We start from the raw sequence: 17,242 nt of genomic DNA, 5'->3' as shown, positions 1-17,242 counted from the left end.
GCCGGACGTGCTGCTCGGCTTGGTCAGCTCCTTGAGACGCCCCAGCGTCCCTCCCCGCTCGTTCCTTTTCTCTAATTAATTGTGTTTTCTGTCCTTTTGTGGGGCGGGCGCGCGCCGGCTGCGGAGGGGCGAGCAGGGAGCGTGCAGCTGTGGGCTCGGCGGCGCAGCAGCCATCTGCAGCCCCCGCCTGGGGAAAAAAGCCTCGCAGCTGCGTGCGCCTGGTACCGGCGGTACCCGGACGAGGTCATTCATCACCAGGAGCCCGGGCAAGGAAGCTTGGCAGGGAAAAGGAGGACGGCAACCCCAGGAGGCAAATCTTGCAAAATGCTCAGCGGCAGCGGGTGTTGGATCCGCAGCCTCGGCGCTTGTTTCCTTTTGCTGTTCTAGAAGGGCAGGATGCGTCCCTTGTGTCCCCTGGGGGACGGAGCAGCCCCAAGGTGCCTCCATCGAGCTGGTTCTGCCCGTCTGCGGGAGGAATGAGCCGTGCTCCGGGGCCAGCTCTGCCCTGAGAGGTGGGAGAGGGAGGTGGCAAGGGCATCCCCTCCCAAGAAGCATGGCGGGGGGGGGGGGGTATGAGCGTTTAAATCAGCAATGCAGCACCTTGGGTTGTGTTGGGTGGTGATGGAGGTGCCTTTCTTGCTGCCCTCATGGAGGCCTTTCCTGACCAGTCTGTAGACCCATCTATTCTAATAGCAAAAATCAGCAGGGAGCAAAATGTGCAAGTTGAGACCTACAGTTACTTATGGGCGTCCAGCTCCACTGGCTCTGGTTATGCGAAATGTTCTTGAAAGCTCTGACCCACTTTCCCAGTTGTATCTCCTGCAGCAGCTGAAGGTCCCCACTGTGGGCACCACAGCAGCACAGATGGCCTTGGAGCAAGGACATGGTGATGGGCCGAGGTCCCCGGGCTGGGGAGCTCACGTTTGCCACCCCAACCTGGTCCATCTCCCCAGTCCTCGCTCGGTGTAGCAGAGGGAGCCAGCAGACACCCACCAGTGATATCCACAGCATGCTCTGACCTTGCCTCTGGTCCCTTTTCTTGGCCCCTAGTTCACCAAAGAGGAGAGCGGGTACCAAGAGCTGCATGAGGAACTGGGGGTGGCCACCCCGAAACCCCACCTGCGGGTCCCTGGACACGGATGCTACCACCGGACCCATCGTTGGGGATGGCTTTGCTCCTGCAAGATGCGATGTGGCCACCTTCCCGGCAGAAAGAGGTGAGAGCCGGGGAGCACAGTCCCACGGGGGACGGGGGACAGGGGAGCAACGCGACTCGGTCCAACAATGCGGCTCCAAACTGGTTTTCTTTCTGTGGGATGCCCCGTCTTTCCTGTTTACTTGTTATTCTGGAAATAGAACAATAAATAATTTATCGCCGATCGGTTGGCGCGCGTCCGACCTGTCAGTTAAGTTGATTTTAACTGGCCAAGTGTCAGGGCAAAAGGCCAGGAACGCTGTGCTAGGGAACAGTCAACACCACAATTATAAGATTAACACCTTGTTTAGTGGTCAGATACTGTCAAGTGGTAAAAGATTGCTCCGGTTCGTCTCTATAGAGCATCGCTCACAAATTACCTTATTAAGCAGGATCTTGCTCGCGGTCGGCTCCCTGCACCTGTGTCCTCAGATATTTCCATTCATGGTGGAGAGGAGGCCAACACTCGGCTGGGGCTGCTGGGGGCTGCGCAGCTGCGGGAGCATTATTCCCTCTTACCATATTTGCATATCAATGAGCCCCTGATTAATATTTAAAGAGCCAGCTGTCCGAGCCACCTATGAAAGAAAAAAAGCTCTGTGCGGTTTTTATATATATATATTTTTTTTTTTTTTTTTTTTTTTTAGGGATAACACTTACTGCCCTTTATCAAGTATGCTTCATTTTTACCCCCCCTGTTCTTTTATTTGAAAAAAAAAAAAAAAAATGCTAGGGAAAAAATATGAAACGCCATTAATGAGTTATCAGTGAATGAGTTGTGCTGCTCTCAATGCTTCTCAGTCCTTTTGTGCCATAGTTGCAGCTGCATCGAGCAGGTTTTTCGGGGCAGGAGCCCGGCGCCGACGGGCGCCCATGGGAACTGTAGCTACGGGCAGCGAGCACGAGGCCTGGGAAACGGGCAGCGTCCCCGCGGGCGGGCAGGGCAGGGGCTGCCTCGCCTTCGCAGGATGTATTTCCGTGCCCTCGGCTGCCCCGGGCTCGTGTCACGGACCCACGGCCGGGGCCGATGTCCCCGCGGTCCCCGAGGAGGGGGGGGGGGGGGGGGGGGGGGGGGGATGGATGCAGCGGCGTTGCGCTGGGCGCGGGATGCTGCTGGTGACCCAGCAGTTAACGGAGAGAGGCAAGGCACAAAGTAAAGCAGGCTAATCAATTGAAACGCCATCAAAAAAACCTAAGAATTGGTATTTCCCGTGCCTCCCCAGCACTATTAATTGCCAGGCGGTTTTGTTTCCAAGCTTAAAAAGCTGTCATTTTAATAGACTATTCTCTTGCTATTTTTTTTTTTTTTTTTCCTTGAGCATTTGTCAATAATCCTCCAACAGCGGCAGCTTTGTTATCCCAACTAATTGGAGTCAAGTAGGGCTGCGAGAAAAGATGGTTCACGACCAAGCCCTGGGAAAAATGCAAAAGGATTTTAATTTTCAATGAAATATGCAGATAAGTAGAAATTAACAGTGGGGAACAGGGTCTGGAGCCTGCGTGAATAATGGTGCTGCTCAGACGATGGCGGCTCGAGTGATTTAATGAGGACTCGAGCGGGTCGTTGGCGATGCTGGTGGCTCTGCTGGGCTGGGGAGGGGGGGGGGGGGGGGTCCACGGACCCACCCCCCAACACCTGCACGGCCGCCCATGGGGAATCGATGGCTCGGGGCACTTTTTAGTATTTTAATCGCTATTTCTTGGGTGCGAGAGAGGTGAGCGAGCCGCTGATCTGAGCTCCGGGCCCGGGGGGGCAGTCGCGCTGAAGGGTGCTGGTTGCAAACGGGTTTTCAAAAGCGCTGGGATAAAATCTTTCCCAGCGAGGGGCTGTTGGAGGCCTCCCGCCGTGTAGGGGATTTGCTCGGGGCTGGGGGTGGGAAGAGCTGCCCCCCACCCCCCCACCCCCCCACCCACACCCACCACCCGCGTGGGGTCCCCTGAGGGCAGGATGGAGCCGGCTGAAGCGTTGGGGACCCGCTGTGTGTGTGTTGTGTGTGTGTCCCCCCCCTCCTTCTCCGGAGTTAACAGCCCCTTGGGGACGGGGGACAGCTGAGCTGTCACCTGTTGGGGCTCAGACACCGCAGCTGCGCCCGGCATCACCCGGCTGCTTTGAACCCGCCGGATTAGGCAGAGCAGAGTGCCACGCACGCACTTGTGCGCTGCATGCCAATGCCTTCCTCCTCCTCCTCCTCCTCCTCCTCCTCCTCCTCCTCCTCCTCCTCCTCCTCCTCCTCCTCCTCCTCCTCCTCCTCCTCCTCCTCCTCCTCCTTTTCCAACCGGCCACGCAGCCTCCCCATCCCACCATCCCATCCAGTTGGCATCTTCCACGCCAGCTCTTCGGTCCCGGTTTGGGGAGAGCCCCGGGGGAGCCTTTGGGTGTGCTGAGGGGGGGGGGGTGGAACCCTGTGAGCCAGCGGCTGCCCCCCCCACCCCCAAATCCCCCCGACCCCCCGAGCCCCGGGTGGGAGCAGCGGGGAGCAGCTCTCGGCTGGACTGGGCGCAGCGGTGATGGAGGTGGGAGGAACCTCTGGGTGAGGGTCACAGCACCCTCAGCGTTTGGGCCACTGGGATCACGTCTGCTGAGCTTTAGCCTTGTCCAAAACAGATAAAATCATAGGAAATTCCCGAGGGGGTGGGGGGAAAACCCAACATTTTTTTAACTTTGGGAGAGCAGAGAGCTCGGTGGAGGACAGACGGGGACATTGGGTGGCTGGATTCTCCATTCAACCCAAGAACCACCCCCACCTTTTTCCATCCCTCCCTGACACATGTGTGTGACACCTCGCTTCTCACGCCTCTGTTTTTTCTTGTTTTCCTCAATCCGAAATTCAAACCCACGGAGACAGACAGATCTGTTCCGCCGTTTGCCAGCGGCAGCCAAGTTGTCCCCGTGCCCTCGCCAAGCTCAGTGTGAGGGACCAGGACTGGGACCAAGGCTTGGCCTCAGTCCCCAGGGCTGTGTTTCTTGGAGAGCAGGATTTGGCCTCTGCTTTTAAAAGCAGAGAGAGAATGGTTTGGGTCTGTTGGCTTTTTTTTTAAAAAAAAAAAAAAGCTTTCTTCCCAGTACTGTACTTTTTAAATCACCCAGTTTCACTATCTGTTCCCCACGCTCATGCTTTTGGTCTATTTAAGAGCAAGAGTGTAACATTAAGGTGATTTATAGCAATCTCTGGAGTGGAAGGGCAGAGACTTCAGTATTTTTTTCCTTTTCCTCAGGTGAAAGAAAACCTCGAATGTTAACTCACAAGACATTACAACGACCGCTCCGTCAATCCTTGATTTACAAGCTCAAATTTATGAGTTAAAAATTATTATTCCGCTCTCATATATTTTCTCCCTTGGCCATTTTAGTGCTTGTGAAAGGTGAGGGGCTTGACAGCTCCTGGAAACAAAAGCCTTTAATATCTCCCCGAGCGAGGCTCTCCCAGGCAAGAAGAGAGATGCCAGGAGGGCTTTTCCTTCCTGCTGCAGATATTAGTCACTCTAGGCCAGTCTTCACCAAACAGAGCAGAAAGTTTGTGTGAGATAAGCCAGGACTAATTAGCAAAGTCCATTCTTGGTGCCTGAGGAGTCCACTGGGATTCTCCTCGGTGGCTGGATCAGCGCTGGGCTGGAGGGTGAGGCTGGGTGTGGAGGATGCTCATCACACACACACACACATACAACCCCTCCCCCCGACATTTTCAGACCCCTCCCAAATTTTTTTGGCCACCTTTTTTGACTTGCTGGAGAGGACACGAGGGGACTCGGGCTGCGTGTCGCGCAGCGGTAGCGGGTCGCCCTCCTCTGAGGTTCCTCTGGGATTATTTTTAATCACTTTGGTGAAGTACCTCCCCTCTCCTCCATCCCCCAAGTGACACCAACATTTTGGGCCTAAACTAAACTGGCAGCAGTCTTTAAAATATAACATGCGTGAAATACCAGGGAGCAAAAAATATCCTCTTTAAAGCATATGTTGCGCAGTGGCTTAGAGAGCTGGGGGATTAAAACCTTAGTGGAGTTTGGGAAATAATGCCAGAGCCCCTGCTGCACTTCATTAAAGTACATTTTTGACGCAGCTTGCCTTATTCAATAACAATTTATTTGACCAAAATCTGAATCGAAAGGGACAGGCAACTGTGTAGCATTTTGTTGCATTTTCATTTTCAGCATTTTTTCATGTCAATTTGCCATCTGCTGCCCCAGCGGCTGGAAGGCGGCTGTGGGCCAGGGGCGAGGCTGAGGGTTTGTGTGTGTGTGTGTGTGCGTCCCCAAAAAAAAAAAAAATGGAAAAATCAGATGGAGTTGCAGTCAGGCTGGTGGTCCTGTGGGGTCGGCAGGGCTGGATGCTGAGGCTCGCAGCCATGCCCACCTCCCCATCAGCTTCTCTGCTCAACCCACAGCCATAAACCCCACTCATGGATCCTAAAAGCGTGCTCTGGCCGGCGGGTCCGTGGGGTGGATGAGGCTTGGCCACCATGGCCAACCTCACAGCGGGGATGCTGGGCTGGCTTCTGGTTTTACTGGCCACGAAAATGAAATGCGCATTTTTGGGTGGTTTGAACGGCAAAGCAGAAAGGAAGAGTTTTGCTGACCTTGGGTGCTTCCTGAGGAAATTCCCATTTTGAGGAGAAAGGCGGTTTGCTGTTGGAAAACATGCTTGGAAGGAGAAGGAGCAAGGATGACTTGGTCTGCGCTTTACCCACAGGAGGGACTGCAGATGGTCTTGGCGTAAATCCGTCACTAAGGACATTTTGTGGTGCGGGGGACAGAAATCCCACAGCCCAGGGTTGGCATTACCGACCCAGGGAAACTCCAGCAGCTCTGAATATATTTGTGTTTGGTATTTCCAAAACCCTTGAAGGCAGGACTTCGTGTTATGGAAAGTTCATTGGGAGAAAGGAGCCAATTTCAGCCTGGAAGGGCACGAAACGGTCCCTCAGATGGTATCTAATTGTTTTCATCTCCTTCCTCTGTTCCCTCCTAAAGTCGGGCAGATTTTTCTTCCCACAAATTGGCTCAAAAATAAAAAAAAAAAAAAAAATTGATCCCAGGTTGAGATTTTTATATTTCAAGTATTCAGGGCGTGTTTCTCTTTAGCGCAGAGGGAATGTCGCAGCCGGGCAGCCGAGGGCCTGGCTCTGTTTATTTAATATTCCCCTCTCCAAATTGAGTGGCTCGAAGACGGCACGACCGGGCAGGGGGGCAGGAGGTACCGTGTGACGGGGGGACGGGGCACGGGGGGGATTCCACGCACTTCTCCTTTGCCTGGGCCCGTGCAGGGCTAGTGTGCCTTAGGGTGCGTGGTTTTGGGTGCAGAGCACCTTCTGTGCCCCTGGTCTGCCTGGCCATGGGTCGGCCAGGTGCCACCCACCTCCTTCAAGGTGGGCACAAGATGTTCAAGGGAGAGGAAGCACCAAGGGCTGTTAAGCACCCAGAGTTGTTCTCCAGCTTGGGGTGTCCCTTGCCGTGTCTGTATGCGTCCATCAAAGACCAGCCACTGGGCTAGTGGGATGCTTGGGGTCCAGCCAAGTCCTTACTTACGTTCTACTCCATCTAGAGACCCCACACATCACACACACCTCTCCTGGCCATAGCCCTCCTTGTGCCAGGCGGGCTGGGGAGCAGGACAGAGTTATGGGTCACACGAAGACGTGAGTGATGCTCCTGAGGTCAAGCGAGAGCAAGAGGGGTCCCAAGGGAGCCGAGCAGCCAGGTCCAAATATGGATCCACCATGTGCATCTTCTCCAGGAGCAGCCAGCCAATGTTCCCACAGCGTGTGTCACGGTTCCCTGAATAACCAAGGCGTTCATGCAAACAAAACAAAGAAACCCTCCGTCTCTCCGGAGACAAGTCACAAACAGAGAGCCAGGCCAGGCCCATTGATGGAGCTGGATGCAGTGAATCACTCAACCAGCTGTAGTTTAAGCAATTTGGGTCAAATATGCACCCTGGCGTCACGCCACCGACTTATCTTGTGTTTCACTTGTTGTACCTCGGCTCGGGCTTTGCCTTGCAGTTGGTTTAAGTTAACGGTGAAGTCTTTGGGGTTGAAGGTGGGTACCTGTTTATGCAGAGTTACCTAAGGAATCGGCTTTTTTTCCTATTTATTATTATGTCGGTTTTATTTCTGGCTAATTTTTACCGCAGGCTGAACACAAAGGACAGCAAGAATAGTATTAGCAAAGAGCTTTACTGAGCTACTAATGTTCCCCGTGGGTGCAGAGTGAACTTAGGCACTCAGCAAGTATATAAACAGGTCCATAAAACATGCCCGGGTTCTCCCAGCGGCGCAGGACCGAGGGGCTGCGGGGAGCCTGGCCCACCTCCGCGTGCAGGCGAGGGCCTGAAGCCGAGGGCTCGGTGCAGCTTCAGCTTAGCAAGGCTGGGCCCAGGGGACCTTCCTCCAGGATTACATCAGTAGCATGAGGATGCTGAGTGTACTGTCTGGGAATCTAGAAGACGAGGGTTTGGGTTTTTTGTTGTTTTTTTTTTTTTTTTTTCTTCGAGATTATGTATATGATAAAATATGTTCTTCTGACTCTCGGGCCGCCTGCAAAAAAAAAAAAAAAAAAAAAAAGATGTGCTGCAAAAGTGACGTCGCCTGATTTTCCAGTACCTGGGAATTGGCAGCTCAGTGTGTTGAGGCAGCCGCGGGGCCGGGCTGGGGCTCGCTCCCCTTCCCTGTGTCCCTGCCCGGTTTGGTACCTGGTGTTCTGCGGGCGCAGACCGCGCAGCCGCTCTGCCCTGGGCAGGGAGGTGCGTGCGGCGCTGCCTTCTGCGAAACGGGGTCAAAACCGCCACTTTTGGGTTCACTGAGCTGCTGTGCTCTGCTGCTCCAGGGATGTGCCGGGGTCCCGTGCCCTTGGGGACCGTCCCGTGGCTGTGGCAGGGGCTGGGGTGGGACGGGGATGCTTGGCCAGCTCTGCACATGCGGGTACCACTGGGAGGATGCTCTGAACAGTACGAAGCTCGGCCAGGGTGGCTTTATCCATGTTGCCTGGCTCTCCTTAGCACTGCTCGTGCTGTTGGGGTGATGCTTTAGGCAGCTGTGGGATGCAGCTTTGTATGGCAATAAAACCCGGTGTTTCCGAGCATTCCAAGGGGATTATGCCCCAAAAGAGAGAGCAGAGGGGGTGCAACTGGGAGCCGTCCATGTGGAGCTCAGCCTCTGAGGCCCGAGGGAGCGAGTTGGGGCCCCGTGAGGATGGATGGGCGCTGGGAGGAGGAAGGCAGAGCAGGACTTTGCTGATGAGCAGCTCTACAGTGGCTCCTGTGTGCAACCCAGGAGCAAAAATGGGGGGGGGAAGAGCAGGCCAGGGGCTTTCCCTGCGGGGCCAAGCCGCTTTGCACAAGTGTTTGCTAGGAGGTTGGGAGGAGGCAAAGAGGATGAAGTTCCTAAATTGGAGGCTCGCTGGAAAATGGAGGTCTGGCCCCGGGGCAGCTGGGGATTAGCCGTGGGGATCTGTGGAAGGAGGTAAAACGTCGGGCCTCCTTCGGTCAAGATCACAGGGACATAGTTGAGCGCCGGCCAACGCATCTCGCAGGCCAGTGCTCCGCAGACAGACTCCACCTCCCGAAACAACCGCACTGCATCGGGCTTGGCAGCGCTGCTCCAGCTGGCAGCCCCCCTCCCGAACAGGCTCAAAACTGAGCTCATATGGAGCCAGAATAACCTCTCGTCCCAGGAGGGAACAAGAGGAGGGGAGCGGGGCCCACGTCATTTTTGGTGTCGGCGTTGGGTCTGTCCCACAGGTGCAGCACCCTGGGGAGCACCCAGAGGGGTGGGAGAAGGGGGACTGAGCTGAGCGTCGCCCTCACCCTTGGGTGCAGAGTTTGAGGAGGCCCCAGTCATGACCCTTAATCTCTTTAACAAGACTTTCGGGATGGAGGAGGGAAATGGGGACAACTCCTTGCCCCCGTTCCTGACCCAGCCTCGGTGCCCGCCGAGCTTGCCCAAGGCTTTTTTTGGCTGGTGGGAAGGATGCTTGGAGGGACTGGTTTCTCCAACCAGCACTGCTGGCCCACTGAGCCCAGGGTGTGCTGGGCAGTGAAACTTCTTTAACCCCCCCCCCCCAAAAAAAATTTGCTCCGATTCAACGTTTCAGCAACAAACTAAAATTTTATTATGGGTGAAAAAACAAAATTAAAATGTCAGTGGGGATCTTTAGTAAATCATTCAGATCCTCCATCCTCTCCAAGGAGACTGGAGTTGCTCCAAAACTGCAGTCTTAACCAAAAGAAGCTAAAACAAACAAACAAAAAAAAAAACCACCAAAACAAAACAAAACAAAAAACACTTGGCCATGTTATTTGTCACCCCCTTCCCCCTCCTTTTTGATCGTCTCTGTCTTGTACAACTCTGGTATAGGCAGATAACTGAGGATTTCACCCATCTTTTCAAAGTAGCATAGAGGAAGAAAGCAGCCTTTGTAAAGGGGTTTCTGAAGTTCTCTGTTCTGGGAAGGTTGGAAATAGCACAAAAACATCCTTTCTCACTATATTGTGTCACTTCCAGCTCTAAGCTCCACCACGACCCAGATGTTTAGATGCTGATGCTGAAAAGGAAAATAAGAGCCACGGCGAGAAAGCCAGGAGAGCGAGGATGCTGTGTGAAATTTGCTTCTGGAAACCTGCACTGCTTTGGGTGCAGTGTCTTTCTTTTCAAAGCAGGGAAGAGAATTAGAGGAGACTCAGACTTTGTGAATTAATAACTTAATTCGGTCGGTTTAGTGATGACTATTAGGCCAACTGCACATCTCCTTATGGGCAACCATATAGTTTAGGTTTAAGACAACATGCATGTTCAGCCTCCAACGTGTTCAAGGTTTGGTACTCTCAAGCATTTTTTTCTGCCTTTTGATCTGATTCTCCCTTTTTCACCACATTGCTCCCAAGTTTTCCCAACCTTGGGACAATTATCGGCGTGAGTTCATCAGTCTGCTTTTAAAATTATCTTTATTCAGAAAGAGGAGGGACCTCCTTAGGCGGATGTATGGAATAACTCTGTTATTACCTAATTGATTAGACAAGGAAAGTTAAGTGTGAAACTCCTTTATTGTCCGTATCCTCTCTCTAATTATCCCGTCTCGGCAAGAACATCTCCAAATGTCCGGCCCATAGTCCCTCTCTAATTGTTCTGCCTCAGCAAGAATTTCTCCCAATGCCCAAGCTGCTAATCCATCCCTTCCAGAGGGGTCTCGGTGTGGGGTTTCGCCGTCGGCTTGAGCCGAGCAAAGTCCGCGCTGACGTGGGAAGGGGGTGACCCCCCACCTCTCCCGCTGCGCCGGCGTCGGTGTCCGTCCAGCTGCCGGGACGTGTGTCCAGCTGGATTTTGTGCTGGAGAGAGGGGCTGGGACCGGGCTGAGCGCACCCAGATGTTGATGGCGGGGAGGAGGCTGTTAAGGGGGGGTGGGGGGGGGGGGGGTCAAGGCACCGTCTCCCACCTGCCCTAAACCCGCTGCTGCCAGAGCACCGGTTGTCCCGGCCAAACCCCCCGGAGCAGGAGGTGGGAGCTGAATTTGTCTCTGCTCTGGCAGGCAGAGGAGTGAGTCGATGCTGATTTTTCGGATCCCGGAGCCCTGGCTCTCGCCCCACGCCTGGCTGCGGGCTGGTCCCGGCAGCGAGGCCCCGCGGCCGCCGCTGCAGAGGGGAGAGGGGACGTTTCCATCCTGCGCCCTCCTGCCTTCTCCGAGGGATTAGGGCAGAGACCGGGATGCTTTAAGAACAAAAACCTCGAGCCTGCAAAGGTTGTGCCGCTGGAGTGACACGGCTGATTCACCGGCTGCGGTGGCAGGCGGCCACGGAGCAGCAAACCATATGGTGGAGCTGGGTGGGAGGAGGAGCTGGGCTCCATGCTCGCCCCCGGGGACCCCCGAGGGTCCCCAGGCGGGATGACCTGCCCCGGGGAGCCTGCACGTCCCTGCCCGCCGGCTCAGAGGTTGTCCCCGGAGCGCGAGCGGCGGTTCTTGCTTTCGAGGGATGGGTTGTGGCTCAGTGGTTGAAGGGAGAACCCCCGGTTTTCCACAAGCTGCTTTGCGGGCGGGTGGGTGCAGCGGCGGAGGCTCGGCTCTCCCAGCGGGGGACACCCCCTCCACCACCATCCCGGGCTTGCACGGGGCCCAGTTCATGCTCGGGTTTTCTGCAGGTCCCCCACCATCAACGCCGTCCCCAAGCACCCTCCTCGCTGTCCCCAACCTCCGCACTTCACCAAACGGGAGGGCGGTGAGACACCCGCACGGTTTCTCCCCATCCCCGCTCCCACCCTCCCTTTTCCCCGCTCCTCCCTAATTCAGTTTCCTTCTCCCCAAACAGCTTCCCCCATGGCTTGACCGTTAACAAACGGACTTGGCCAAAGGCCTCGGCGACCATTTGCATGCTAGCCCTGCAGCCGCCGCTGCCTGCCAGCCAGGCCCCGGCACCGCGAGCCACACCGGCGCTGCCAGCACCCCGCTTTCGGCGCGCCGCGGAGAGCTGCCAAATCGCACCGGCGCTGGTGCCAACGCAGAGAGAAAGGGGCGAGGGAGCCGCACACAAAGAGCGGTTTATAGCCCGGCCGGGCACCTGACACGGGGAGGAGGGAGGGCTGAGACGTGCTTAGCCCTGATAATCCCCAGTTTGAGTTTAATTTTTTTTTTTTTTTTTTTTTTTTTTTAAATCAAAAGCACAGCAACAGCTGGGGCTGAGGCTTTCCAGGAGATGAACTCATGAACAACTGTTGAAAATAACTTTATTCGTACTGCTATTAGATCAGTCCACTGGGGAGCAACCAATTATTTTTGATTACTCGAGGCAGATAAGGCTGGGGTAGAGCCGAAAACCGTGCGCCGCAAAGGATCAAGGGCACCTCGTGGCTTGAGCACGTCGGCTGTGCTGCTCTCTGGAAGGTCGTGGGCACCCAGCACCCATGGGAGCCCCCAGCGCCCATCCGAGCTCCCTCCACGGTCCCAGGGGATCGTGCTGGGGGGGAAGCACAGCAGGCTGGGGAGTTTGGCGTGGAGGTTTTGCGGGCGCGCACCGTGCAGGAGGCAGCAGGCTCTGGTGTGCTGCGGGGGTATTTGCGGGTAGATGTGTGCCATTTCTGCCTAAAACCCAATCAGCAGTGATGCTGCAGCGCTAATTAGCCTGTCCGAGGTTGGTCTGCCCACCTTGTACATAAGCCCCAGAGCCGGCACGGCATCAGCACAGGGAAACATGAGGGGTTTGGAGCAGGACAGGTCCCTCCCCAGCCGCTGAGACGAGCGGTGCCCGGACTCGTGGTGCCTGTGCCCCGTGTGCCCCTGCCCCGGGGAGCAGCGGGGGGTCCGAGCAGGGCGATGCCCCCTCATCCCCCTGTTCCCATCCCGCAGACCAGACTCTAAGTGCTTTCAGTCAGATGAGGCCAGCTCCGGACATCTTTGCTTTCCAGCATGACATCAAGCAAACCTGAGTGTGAGATCTGTGAGCCAGCAGGATAATCTCCCAGGGAAAAGAAAGGTAGAAGCTAAAAAACTAAAAACCGGGCTGCAGGGAACAGCCTGCACTGGCCAGGAGACAGACTGCATGATCTAATAGGTCTTTTCCATTTCTCGCTCCTGTGATTCAAGAAGTCTTGTCACTAGGGATTTTTTAAAAATAGACTAAATGAAACAGAAGACGGTGGATGTAGGGATCAGTCCTGCCTTGGCTGGGAGGCAGGTTGGTCTAACAGGACTTTTCCATCGCTCTGTTCCATGATTAATCGAGACAAGAAAAGAAAAGAAAAAGGAAATTGATAAACACAATAGTAATTCCATCCAGGGTTTGCCTTAGTCAGGTTATTATAATCCTGACATCATGTCTTGAAAAGAAGACTGGAAATAAATCTCTAGTAGATAATATCTGCTCGCTGGGATGGAGGCTGCCAGGGGCATGAGGAGTTAATGCCTTTGGTGGTCCCCTCCCCAAAAAGCTGTTTCTCCCGATTTTGCTGGGTCTCAAGCCAGCAACAGGAGCAGGAGGCTCCCAAGGAAACCTCACACCTTCTTCTGCCTGTGCTCCTCAGCCCTAACTGCTAAAATCAACCCCACCTTGAAAAAAGCATTTTCTGAAGGTATCTCCAGGTGGTTGGGAAGTTTTTTTTCTGCCAGGTCATTTCATCAGGACAGACACTGGGAAGTTTGGGTTTGGTTTCAGCTGTGAAGGTGAGAAAAATCAGGTTTCCTGTCTCTTTGGCCTTTATGGCCGCTACTGTGGATTGGTGTGAAAGGCATGAGTGAGGTCGCTCAGAAATGTGTGCAGACCCCTCGCCAGCCCTCACCAACAGTGCCGGGAACTTGGAAATTGCCGTTTCAGGGAGGCAAATTAAATATTCTCCCTTTTTTTTCCCTAAATAGCCTCCACTAATGGAAGGTCTCAGTCTGGAATCGATTTGACTCCAGTCACCAGAGCTGCTGCTACCAGGGATTTCGTAAGAGTCCGCAAGGCCTTTAATCTTTTCCCCTACAAATAGATATGATGTAAAACCCAAATCCTAACCACCTCGTGGTTAGGAGTCTTGTGGCACTTGCAGCCGGAGCCGGGATCGTGAGCCCTGGGGTCCTGGCTCAACTCCAGCCGGGGAATTCCTGTTCGGTCTCCGTGTCCCCCCCGCAGCTTCATCCGTGGAAATCGGAGCTGCTCCTGGCAGGTCCCGGCTGCTCCCGCCGCACCACGCCGCTCGCTGAAGCAGCCACAGCACCCTGCCCCGGGGAAGGATGCATTGCAGGGGCAGCACTTGCTTTTTTTTCGCTCATTTCGTTTCTTTCACGAGCGATTTTTTCGCCTGTGAGCACAGGCTCTGCTGCTTTTTCGCAAGCAGCCCCTGCGCTGCCTTCCTCCCCTCCTAGGGCTGCTGCTGCTTGTTGCTCTGATGCAAAATCCCCAATAAAATCCCACCTGTAAAGGAGAAATCCAGAGGGAGAGACGCAGCTCTGCTGCACCTTCCAAAGGTTTGACCATCTCCATCCCAGGAAATTCCCTGGCTGCATTCGGACCTGGCACAAGGCTGAGTGACTCTGGGTTAAAACACGTTAAAAAAAATAAAAAAAGTATTGCAATATTCAGAGAGCAGAGGTTTGAACATCACCCCCACCAGTTCTCACACAGCATTTCCCTGCAGCCTTAGCAGATGGAATATACAATAATTGTTTTTAAAACAGCGGCCCAGTTGCTCGCTCCAGCGAAGGTCGCGATGCAGAGGTGGGCTATCACGGCATCTTGAATAATCCTCCGCGTCCCCCCCGTCACGATCTACAGCCGACAGTGCCCTCTAGTGCAGCCTGACCCCCCAGCCCCCCCGCCCCCTTTAGCACCATGAAATGGGCAGCATAAGGGGTAGGGCTTAATACACCTCAGGTGGCAGCACCCTCAAGTGCTGTCTGGGTGTTTTTTGGAAAAAAAAAAAAAAATATATATATATATATATAAAGACCTGCAGGTTCAGGCTTCATCTTTTTTCTTTCACCCACCCACTGCTGGGTGTGATCCTGACCCCACTGCAGCCGGCATTGGTGTTTCTGCCCAGCTAAAGGCACCCACTGGGGACCCTGCACCCCGGAGGTGGGCCCTCACATTTTGGGGCTGCTCTGGGTGCTCAGGGCTGTTTCTCGTTCAGGAACGCTTTTGTGCGGGGCTGCCCTGGCCCCTCCAGTTGATCCTGATGCTTTGGTGCTACTGTCCCCTATCCTCCCCCCTCCTGTCCCTCCTTTGTCTTGCAGGAAAAGGGGAACTGGTCTTCGTTGACAGGGACGTCACCGGTGAGGCACTGAAATGCCACATGGTGATACTGGTGGAGACCAGGCTCAGCCCACATGGAGATCAAGCAGCTCTGGACGGGCGGGAGTTGTCTTCTTCAGATGCCAGCATCCAGCCCCACCAGCAATGAGGACGTGGCTCCTGTCTCCCCACTTCTCTTCTTGAGTTATTGGGTCCCACCAGCCCGCGTTCAGGACCTCCGGAGATCCCTGAGAGCGTGATGGACACCCAGAGCCGCTCCTGCCAGGCTGGTTTCAGGGCAATGGGACAAGGAGAGGTGGCCAGGGACGGGCTCGCAGGTGGAGAAGCATCCGGGAAGTCACCGGGACACGTTTGGCTGATCTGAACCTGATGTGGTGAAGAGCCCATCTTGCCCATGAGGTGCCGGTGGTGGGTGCGGAGAGGAGGAGGGCTGCCGGCTGGCACACGAGAGGTATGGGGGAGCACAGGCGGTGGGGCTGGGTGGGATTCCCCGGCTCCTCACATCAGACCTTTGCCACGAGCCTCTTCACAAACCAGTCGAGGCACATTTTAAATTCCATTAAGGTTTCTGCTCTTTCCAGCTCTCTCGGGAGGCCTCTCTGTAGATGATTAGAAGCCCTCTTCTGTTCTCCAGCCTAAATGTATTCGTGGGCAGTGTTTTCCTCCTCTCTTCTCACGCCAATGTTTGTAGGTAGCAATCCCACCCTGTCTCAGACTTCATTTCCCTGGGCACGACACCCCAAGGTCTCTGGTTGTCCCCAGCAGGTCCCACCACGGCTCAGGAAGGACGGGGATCATACATCATTCTGGGTGATGCCTGGGGATCTCAGGGAGTGTCAGGCTCTGGTGTTATCCCTCCTGGCCATCTCCGCAGAGAATTTCCATCTTCCCATTGCTGACGGGTTTTCTCCACGCTCTTGGGCCTGCAGCTTCCTCGGAGGACAAGGAAGACGAGGGTTGTGGTGTACCCCAGCCTGCACAGTCACGGAGCAAGTCATGACCCTCCCTTCTTCGGGATCGGGCACTACAGGGTGCTCCATTATCCACCCTCAGTGTCTCCAAACTCGTGGCTACCAGGACACTGGCCCCGTGAACTGTGAGTATCCCTGGATGATTCTACGTTTTTACCAGCGTTTAATTAACTACACCGCTCGCCAGCACTACCTGCCTTGCTTCACTTCTCTAGCTCAGGATCTTGCCCGGGGATGAGAAGGGATGTGGCCGTCCTGTCCTCCAGGCACCCACGGCCACCCCAGTCTGCACCATCCCACTCACTGCGGGGCTTTCACAACAACCTCAGCCAAACATTATATTCCGCTGAGGAAAAGTCTGCGTTTTCTGCCTAGCTCTCTCTGAAGGCAGTCTGGAAGTGGGGACTGAACGCTCCCAGCGTGGCAGGAGCGTGATGCAAAAACTCCCTTTGCCAGAGCATCCCTCTGCTCTCCTACCTGGGGATGCCGACAGCGGGGAGGTCTCCAGGAGGGATGCAGATGCAGATGTTCAGTAACACCAGGACACGGGCAGGGTCATTGGCGTTCACGGCTATCGGCGCTGTTTAACCACGCACACGTTTATTTTCCTTGGCTCTGACAGAGAAATGTGCTCCTCAAGGACTTTTCATTAAGCAAAAAATTTATGAGAGAGGATGAAAATTGTGTTTTACTGTCTGAGGTCTCGGTCAGTGCTGTTTCTTCAGACGTTTTAGTAATTCATCTTGGCAAGGACTGAGAAAATTTCTCCAGTGAAACAAAAAATTTAACTTCCACATTTGGAGTCGGTTGCATCGGCCGGTTCCATCCCCGGCATGGAGCAATGCCCAGAGCAACGACCAGCCCCCCCTGGGTATTCAAAACAAAAGCGAAACACCTCACAATTTATGTCCAGTGAAAAATAATGTGTACATGATGTAAAGTGTTATTGGGATTTGATGCTAATTTTAGTGGTCACCTTGGCTGTGTTTGAGGAAGTTGCCGGTGCTGCCAAGAGCAAATTTACCTGATGATGAATGAGGAATCGGAGCATAAAATAAATAAATATCAGCAACACCTTTTTTTTTTCCTTCTTTTTAGGCAGATCGGTGTCATCCAAGGTCACACATTTGTGCAGTAGGAGAACTACTGCCAGAGCTTAGCGCTTTAAAATCATGTTTAAGTAAAGAGCAGCATCTTTGAGTGCTGGATTTAAAAAGAAACGCTGAAGTAGTCTCCCAAAAATTCCTACCCATTGGTTACATTTTCATGTCGGCATTAACCTTCTTCCCTCCTTGTGCTCAGTCTTGGAAGAAGCTTGCCATGAACTTCTGCAAAAATTCCACATTTTCCTCCTCAAAATCA

The 17,242-nt window shown here is 54.3% G+C and overlaps 1 long non-coding RNA gene across 2 annotated transcripts; it reads left to right on the top strand.

Annotated features, from left to right (window-relative positions):
• The first annotated feature begins 573 nt into the window (after positions 1–573).
• On the top strand, positions 574–16,954 carry LOC116963547. Of its 2 annotated transcripts, XR_004408266.2 has the most exons (3): positions 574–1,217; positions 14,891–15,360; positions 15,839–16,954. It is a non-coding gene; the product is annotated as an uncharacterized LOC116963547 (long non-coding RNA). The 2 variants fall into 2 exon arrangements; XR_006165873.1 differs by lacking the exon at positions 574–1,217 and having other exon boundaries at positions 14,622–15,360.
• Positions 16,955–17,242: the final 288 nt, after the last annotated feature.

The sequence above is a fragment of the Tyto alba genome, unplaced genomic scaffold (genome assembly GCF_018691265.1).
Source record: "Tyto alba isolate M040663 unplaced genomic scaffold, T.alba_DEE_v4.0 Super-Scaffold_28, whole genome shotgun sequence".
In the NCBI taxonomy this organism is placed as follows: Eukaryota; Metazoa; Chordata; class Aves; order Strigiformes; family Tytonidae; genus Tyto; species Tyto alba.
The sequence above is the reverse complement of the archived record's forward strand: the minus strand, read 5'-3'. Positions and strand labels throughout refer to the sequence as shown.